Source organism: Elephantulus edwardii, unplaced genomic scaffold (assembly GCF_000299155.1).
Source record: "Elephantulus edwardii isolate Elephantulus edwardi_28Jun2011 unplaced genomic scaffold, EleEdw1.0 scaffold00090, whole genome shotgun sequence".
In the NCBI taxonomy this organism is placed as follows: Eukaryota; Metazoa; Chordata; class Mammalia; order Macroscelidea; family Macroscelididae; genus Elephantulus; species Elephantulus edwardii.
The window spans coordinates 2,715,559-2,724,832 of NW_006399840.1; positions in this window are offsets into that span (position 1 = coordinate 2,715,559).

The following is a 9,274-nucleotide window of genomic DNA, read 5'->3' on the forward strand; positions in this document are numbered from 1 at the left end:
AACAGTGGAGGATGCAGCAGGTCCAGGCAATGCTTTGGCTATAGAGAGTGTTACAGTGAGTCAGGATCTACTCAGTATAGCACCTAGTAACAGAGAAGCAGCATTTGGTAAAGAAAGAACAATGCAAATTAGACAGAAGGAGCAACGTTTAACCTGCTTAAAACTCGGAGCTCCTATGAAAGAAGCTTTATCTGACACCCTTGAATTAGCTGAAGTATGCTATTTTAAACAGATAAAGCTACTTTTTTTACAAGACAAAACCTATAACTTTTTGTTAATTCAAGTCTGAAGGAAGTAAATCTGTATTTAGTAAAATACCAACAAGGGTGCTCTACAAAAAATTCTCTTGCTCAAAGTCAATTAATCTTTGAGTTCCTTAGTTTTCTCACTGGTAGGTAACTCACTCACTGCTGTAGAATTGGCACTGATAGCTGATCCTCCAGCAGGTTTCTGACGCTGTGCATAGCAAGAGAAGAAATTGCTCATCTTTCTCTTTTTTTTTTAAATTTAGGTTGTTTATTTTTCATTTCAATGAACATCTACAGAGATTTTGGGATTCCATTCATTCATTGTTGCACCCTCTCCCCGCACAAACCCCTCCCCCCCCCATTTGCTCCTCTCCTTGAAAAGCAAAAGAAAAACTCCCTCATTGGTACACAATCCCCCCCCCCCCCCCCCCCCCCAAACCCATCTTTCTCTTAAGGAGTTGCTGGTGGATTTGAGAAGCATTACCTTGGGCTTAGCAGTGAACTCCCTGTTGACCAGAGCCCCATATTTCCATTGGTAAAATGCAGCATAATAATAGGTCCTTGTTATAGACTGAGGAGCTCTGCTGAAGTAACTCAGAGGCAAGAAGAGTGAATCTATCAGCTGCCATGCAGGAGAAAGATAGAAAATCTACTGGGTGATTTATAGCCTCTGAAAGCCTGCTGGAGGGTGAGTTAGGGGTTGGCTGCAAGTCAACCACAATGAATTGAGTTGTTATAGACCCATGGAAAGATTAAGTAAATGAATTATTCTGAACTGGCACCAAGTGTACGATTTATAAATGCTATCTCTCTCTCTCTCATATCTATCTATCTATCTATCTATCTATCTATCTATCTATCTATCTATCAGACACTTACATAGTAGTTGTTTGCCAATCTGTGTTGGTATTTAGCTCATATCCATGCAATAATGAAGGAGCTCTGGTGGCCTAGTGGTAAGGAATTGTGCTGTCAATGCAAAGGTATATGGTTTGAATCCATCAGCATTTACACAAGAGAAAGATGGGCAATCTCCTCTCATGTAATTTATCGCCTCTAACAACCAATGGAGCATTAGATATGGGTTAGTTCTGACCTTATGATACACAACAACAACATATGATAATGAGGAGTCCCTGGGAGGTTCAAATGATTTTAATATGTTTGTGTGCTAAGCAGAAGTTGGAAGTTCAAGGCCATTCAGAGGACCTTGGAAGAAAAGCCTGCTAATCTGCTTTCAAAAAAGGTATCTCAGTCACAAAGGGACAAATGCTATATGGCGCCACTGTTGTAGAATGAGGCTGGCATTGGGGTGGGGGTAAGACTGAGAAAAACTTGATGAAACATGTTTACAGCATTGAAGTCTATGGGGGAGAGAATAGTCTAAAAGTATTATATTTTAGGGCATTATTTTTATCGTAGGAGTACGCAATGAGGGTTGCAGAGTGGATTATATTTGGGGGTAGTGGGTGGGGTTTTGGGCATGGTGTGGGGGATTGTGTACCAATGAGGGAGTTTTTCTTTTGCTTTTCAAGGAGAGGAGCAAACGGGGGAGAGGTGAGGGGTTTGTGCGGGGAGAAGGGTGTAACAATGAATGAATGGAATTCCAAAATCTCTGTAGATGTTCATTGAAATGAAAAATAAACAAACTAAATTTTTTTTAAAAAAGCACTCATTGGAAATGCTATGAAATTCTACCCTAACACACATGGAGTCACCTTGAACTGAAGTGTGTTCCTGAAGTAGACAGTGGTGATAGTAAGGGGAGTTTGAAGGAGTTTTGGGAAAAGAAAGGAAACCAATGTTTACATAATCCAGACTATAATCCAGGCTATGTACCAGTGACTCCACTGCCATTATTTCACTATTTTGCAAATAATAAATAAGTGGTTAATACTAGCGAGTGCATAATGAGATGAGGCAAAATTTGCTGTCTCTTTCAGAGCCCAGGAGAAATGAAGGGTCTTCATGAGTAGAGACAGTGTGTGTGTGTGTGTGTGTGACTGAGCCAGGCTCAAACCCAGCATGCCTGGGCTCCTACATTCCACCAAGGCTCCACACACGCAGACCATCTGCTCCTGTCACCTCATTCTGAAGAAGACAAACATAAGTGGGTGATTCATGTGGGAATCAGGGGAACCAAGTGATCTTAGATCAGCCTCCTTTGGAATTGGACTCCCTGTAAAAATGGTCGGGGTAAGGTGGGGCACAGTTCCTGTCAAAGGCCAGGGAGTGGACACCCATGACGAGGGCTAACTCTTGGGTTTTTTAGCAAGGCCTGGGATATTCTGCTGAGGAGGCCCTGTTGGTTAGTGTTGAATGCCTGACTAGGACTTTGTCTTTTCTGAACTCAAGATGTTGGTTCACTTAATTAGTCATGGCATCAGAAACTCAAGACATTGTTTCATTTACTTTGTCATGCCAGCAGAAAGGATCCATAGATGGTCCGTGAACATGGGAGAACACCTCCACCAGATGGGTTAACACAGTAGTCACAACAATGAGCTCCATAAGGTTGCATTCAGTCAGAGCTGACATCATGGTAACCGCTCCCACCAACATCATCTCATTCTCAGTAAAATGGAAACACTAGCATTTGCCTAGCAGGACTGTGACAGGGTTAGAATTAACCTCTAAAAGTATGTAACACAGCACTTGGTACATAGTAGGCACCCAGCAAATCATCATCACCCTGGGTAATTACCGTGCCCCCACTTTCTTTCCAAGGGAGTAGCTTCCTCCAATGACATCATCAGGGGACCAGCTCCTCCACTCGGGGGAAGCATACAGGGAATGAGTTGAAGGTGCAATGACTGAGGTACTAGGACCAGAGACATGATGATTTTCCTGCCCCCTTCCTATCTCCCTGTCAAATATAAAATTCCCCCATCTCGTGTGCTCACAGCTCAGCCTGAGCATGGCATCTGTGCAATCTCCTCTCCCTCTGGGGTTCTGTGCTCATCTTCTGCGCCTCCTCTGTCTGCGTGTGATCCTCATGCCCATCTGTGTGATGGGGTCTTAGAGAAGACCATTTCCAGCCCCAGCAAGGTTCTTGGATCTGCCAAACTAGGATGCCTGGCTTGGCGGAGGGATCACAGAAAATTGTCATGACAACTCCCCATGCTTGGGAAGTGCGTCTGCAAAGTGCTTTCTTAGCTGTTGGCCCTGGGAACAGTCACAATGGGCCAGGGGGCTACCTGGAGTAAGCTGGCTTCCTGGGGGAAGGTGGCACTGTGGGTGGGCAACGAAAATCTTGAAAGAACGAAGAACGGGAAGCAAGGTGGCATCTTGGTGCATTTTAAATTCTGTGATCTCAGAGGTGGGCACAGTGACTAGGCATCTCCTGGTAAGACTTGGCAAGGATTTTGGCACCACAATGTCTATTTCCCCCTCTCCTTTCCCCTTCCTTTCTTTCTCTCTGTCTTCCACGCATTATTTTCGTTTCTTCCTTAGCTGGGCACTCATGGATAAACCTTATGCTGCACCTCGCGTCCTTCCATTCCCCTGATCTGGTTCCCAGCGTGTGAGATTTTGTGGTGTTGCGAACCCTTGGAGAGAGTGGTGGGAGGGAAAGACAGCAGTGGGGAGGGGGGAAAAAGTTTCGTCTGCTAAAATGTACCTTAAGAGCAAACCCGTGCACATTACTAAAGGTATCAGCTGGGTCCTGCCTACAGTTATGTCAAACAAAGTATGCTGCGAAGTGCCAACTCTCCCTTTGTGCTGTGACACCGAGAGCTGCCAAAAGATATTAAAAAGCTTGCATGAACTAGGTGATGGCAGCTGTAACTATCTAAGTTATTGCCTGGCAGCTGCAGCGCCGCCTCCCTGCCACTGGCCGCCTTTATCGTTGGTTCTCCATTTGTTTGCCCTTTTCTCCAGCGAGGAAGAGCACCAAGCCCACCGTGGTGGCCTCCCCAGCCCCCTCACGCCTGCAGAAGAGATGGCGTGTGGCGAAGGGTCGTGGAGACGACCCGAGCAGAGCTCCTGGGACAAGTTGTATTTCTCTTGGCCAGGCCCCAAACTTGGTTTTGCATCGGTCAGCTTGACTCCAAGGAACCTTGGCTGCGAGGATGGCATCGACGCGAGCACGCACACCCAGGCACACACACAAAATGCAGCTTTTTGTGTTTGCATGTGTGGCTGGTTTGTGTTGTTTTTTTTCCCCTCCTTTCCCTTTTCCCCCTCTCCATGTTGGCTCTGAGCGAGCTAGAACAATATCGCCAGCTCCAAGCTGCCAGCCCTACATCTGCTCCCTCAAACCTCCAGCAAATAAGTACGGTGGGGTTGTTTAACCAACACTTAGAATATACACACTTCTCAGCTTGTCTCCCCCTGCTGCCCAGGCTCAGGGATCTGGATGCTTGGTAGCAAAGGGTTGAGAGATAAGGGGCTAATGATCCCTGTGGGCGTCTGTCTCGGAAGCCTCCTTCTCTGGCATGTCATCTGTGGCATAAAATGCATTTCATTGTCATGGGCTTCAGGGAAGGTGTCTGTACTGAGCTGGGATTTTTTTTTTTTTTTTGTATTCTTCTGTGTGTTTGGTCTTTTCAGCTGTCTGTTAAATAATTCATACAGATCATGAAAGTAATATTTCTGGGATGTAGGGGGTTCCATTTTTCCAATTTCCTTTCACTCCATCATTTTTTTAAAAAAAGCGGTTCTAGGGAGAACTTGGCCCGCATGGCCTGCCTGGGTGGTATAGTAAAACCTTCTGTCTTTTTGTCTCACCTCTCCAGCTCAGGCTGGGAGGGCATGAGGGGTTGCTAACCTTCAGTGGGCCAAGTCAAGGGCAAGGCTGAGGTTTGCATTTGGTTTTCATTTCAATGTTCAGCCAACAAATAGATTCAAAGGCACAGATCTGTGCTAAGGACCCATCCCAACCACTTACTTCCTGGGAGGGCTTGCCTTGTTCTTTTCTCTAAATGCTTGCCTGGTGCCTAGCGTGAGACTTTGCCCCACATAGATATGCACGGAATGTCCAGCAAAATGAATTGAATTGAGGCCATTCTTGGAGAGCAGTGTAGGGCCCAGACAGGACTAAGCATTTCTAACCTCTGTTATAATTGCCAAGTCTATCAAATAATTGGCATGGCCATTTTGTTTATTTCCACGTTTTACTAGTATTTAGGCTTTCTCAATGAAAAGCAAAGGCTTTTGCTTTAGACTAAGCAGACCAACAGCCAGTTGTCATTGAGCCACCTCTGACTCACGATGACCCTTTATGTGTCAGAAATCTCCATTGGGCCTTCAGTGGCCGGGTTTTCAGAAGCAGGTCACTGTCTTCTGAGGAGCCTCTGGGTTAACTTGAATCTCTAACCTGAAGTGTTAAATGTTTGCACGACCCAGGGACTCCCGGAGATTCATTTCACAAGAAATGAAGTGATGTACACACTTTATTTACCATATTGAGATTACAGTGTTTGCAACTATACTGAATGTTTCCCAAGAGTGGAGACCAAGGAGACCAAGCTTGCTGATTCACTTTAGATGTCCAACACCTAAAGCAAAGTTATTGCATGTTCAACCTGTATATTGGTCAAAGAATTTGAGAAGCTGGACTGTGTGAAGAAGAAAGTGGCATCAGGATTAGGAGAAGACTTGTCAACAATGTCCATTAAGCAGATGACACAATCTTGCTTGCAGAACACAAAGAAAATTTATTACAAAAGATCAAAAACTACAGCCTTCAATATTAGTTCCATCTTAACATCAAGAAAAAAAATTCTTCACCATTGAACCAATATACTATGTGGCCAAGTCAGGATTTGAACATAGATGTTCTGGCTCATGTACCTGCTCTTCTAATCATTATACCCTACTGTTTTCAGCTGAGAGTTCTAGATATTGTTTTGACAACATTATGGTGGATTTTATAGGCAAAATAAATAAGACAGAGGAAAGGGATTCTAGTTCTCCTGACTGGATGAGGATTTTAAAGGACATGTGTTTATAGACTGATTGGAGCCCTGTGTCAGAGAAAACTCAGAATCCAAACTATGTCCATCGAGTTGATTCCAGCTCATAGTGACCCTACATCAGCTTTGTAAGGCTGTAAATCTTTGCAGGAAGAAACTGGTGGCATTATGGTTTTGGATACCACCTCTTTTTAAATTTTTTTTTCTTAGCTCAACAATAAATTTAGCTGAAAAGTTTTATTTCATTTTAAAAACTTATTTGCCTTTTCAATATTCTTTATAGATCTAATTTAGTAGTATTATGGATTGAATGGTGTCTGTAAAAAATAACATGTTGGATATATAATCCCTTTAGGAATAATTTTCTTTGCTATGTTAATGAGAACATATCATTGGGAGTGTAAATTGTGATGTCATTAAATCAATTTTGAGATATCAAGGATCAGCTTAAGTAAAGAAACACAGATGGAGGAAGAGAAATGCCATCTAACATGAAGAATCAAGGAAGAGAGCTGGAAAGGACCTTCTTCCAGAGTCTAAAGCCAACATTCAGATTGAGAACAAGAGTTTAAGGGTCAGTCTGGGAAGATAAAGCAAAGTATTATAACCAAATGTGCAAAGAGCTGGAGTTAGAAAATCATAAGGGAAAGGCATCCTTGACTTTTCTCAAATGGAAAGAATTGAAAACAAATTTAAATCTCAAATTGCAATATTGAAGGACTAAGTTGTGCCTAATCCAAGCCATGGTCTTTGCAATTACTTGCTATGCATCAGAGAGCTGGACAATAACTAAGGATGATAGAAGAAGAATCAATACCTTTGAATTGTGGTGTGGGAGAAGAGTCTTGAACATACCATGGACTGCCAAGAAAACAAATAGGTCTGTCATGGAGAGGGTAAAATCAAGTTTCTCCTTGGAGGCTAGGACTTTGAAGCTGTGTCTCACATACTTTGGGCACGTTGCCAGGAGAGCTCAATCCTTGGAGAAGGACATCATGTTCAGAAGGGTGAAGGGACAGCACAGAGAGGAAGACCTGGGATGAGATGGATAAATACCGTGACTGGGGCAATAGGCATTGGTATGTCAGAACTAGTGAGACAGGATCAGGGCAAGGCAGGATTCAGATCTGCTGTATATAGAGGTTGCTATGGATCGCAGGTGACTAGATGGCACATAACAACAGTGATGGGAACATATTGAATGATGCAGGAGGCATGAAAAGAAGAGGGAGGGAACACATGAAGTTACTGTCCTCAAAATAATTGGTTGACATGGAACCAGTTCAAGAAGTAGCATGTGATCAAGAACCAATGATAATGAAAGAAGTTCAAGCTGCACTGAAGACATAGGCAAAAAATAAGGCTCCAGGGATTGAAGGGTTACTAATTGACATGTTTCAACAAACAGACTTAGTCCTCAACAAAATGCACATACTTGTTCCCATTTTCAAAACAGGTGTTCCAGTAGAATGTGGAAATTACTCAACAATATCATTACTATCACATACCAGTAAAATTTTGTTAAAGATTATTTTAAATGTGGCTGGAACAATATGTCTACATAGAATTGCCAGAAATTCAAGCTGGGCTCAGAAGAGGCCATTATACCATGGATACTATTGTTGGTGTCAGATGGATCTTGGCTTGGCTGAAAACAAAGGATACCAGAAAGATGTTTATTTTTGTCTATAAATAAACATTTATGCAATAGCTTTTGACTGTGTGGATCTTAAGAAATTATGGATAATATTGTAAAGAATGGGAATCCCAGTACAGTTAATTTTATTAATGTAAAACCTACACCAAGAAAACAAACAGATTAATCCTAGAGAGGGTTAAACCAGGCTGCTCCTTGGAGGCAAGGATTCTGGGGCTTTGTCTTACATACTTTGGACATGTTGCAAGGAGAGACAGGTCTTTGGAGAGGGACATCATGCTGGGTAGAGTAGATGGACAGCACAGGAGGGGAAGACCCTCTCTGAGGTGGATCGATTCAGTGACTGGGGTAATTGGGATGGGTGTGTCAGAGGCAATGCGATTGGCCCAGGGTAGAGTAGGGTTTAGGGCTGTTGTACATGGGGTCGCTATGAGTCGCAAATGACTCGACGACACATAACAACAACAACAACATACCATAGAACAAGAAACAGTTGTCCAAACAGAACAAGGGAACACTGTATGGTTTGAAATCAGGAAGGATGTGTGTCAGTGTTGTAGCCTTTATTCATTCCCATTCAGTATGTATCTGAGTAGATCACTGGAGAAACTAGACTATTTAAAGAAGAAGTGGATTGGAAGAAGTCTCATAAAATCCCCACCTACATTGTGCAGATTACACAACCTTGCTTACCAAAAGCAAAGAAGACTTGAAACACTTGCTGCAGATCAGACTACAACCTTCAATATGGATTAATTATATCTCAGCATCAAGAAAACAAAAATCCTCATCACTAGACCAATAGGCAACATTATGATAGATGGATAAAAGATTAAAGCTGTCGATAATTTCTTTTGACTTGGAATCACAGTCAACCCCTAAGGTAACAAAAGTCCAAGAAAAAATCAAAAGATATGTTGTATGGGAAAAATTTTCTGTCAAGGATCTCTCCAAAGTGTTAAAGAGCTAGGCTAACAGTTTAAATACTGAAATGCACCTGATGTAAGCCGTGAGATTTTTACCCCCCCCCCCAATTACTTCCTATACATTGACTAAGGATGACAGAAAAAAATGGATTCCTTTGAATTGTGGTGTTAGAGAAGAAGACTGAATATTCCATGGACTGCCAGAAGAATTAACAGAACTCTCAACAGGATGGATTAATACAGCCACTGTAAAAATGGACTGTAACAATTGATTATATCAGAGATCGTGAGAATGGTACATGAGGTTCAGATCAACGTGATGGCACATAACAACATCCTCCTGAACTGAGAAAAGAAATTTCTGCTTATTAAAACTACCTACTTGTGGCATTTCTATCTCTGTAGTGATAGACAACTGAGAACCAAACAAAACTCCCTAAACTTAGTGTTGTTAAAGCTGATTGCAACTTATTTTTTAAAAATTATTTTATTATTATTAATTTTAATGAAAGTTTACAGAGATTGAGG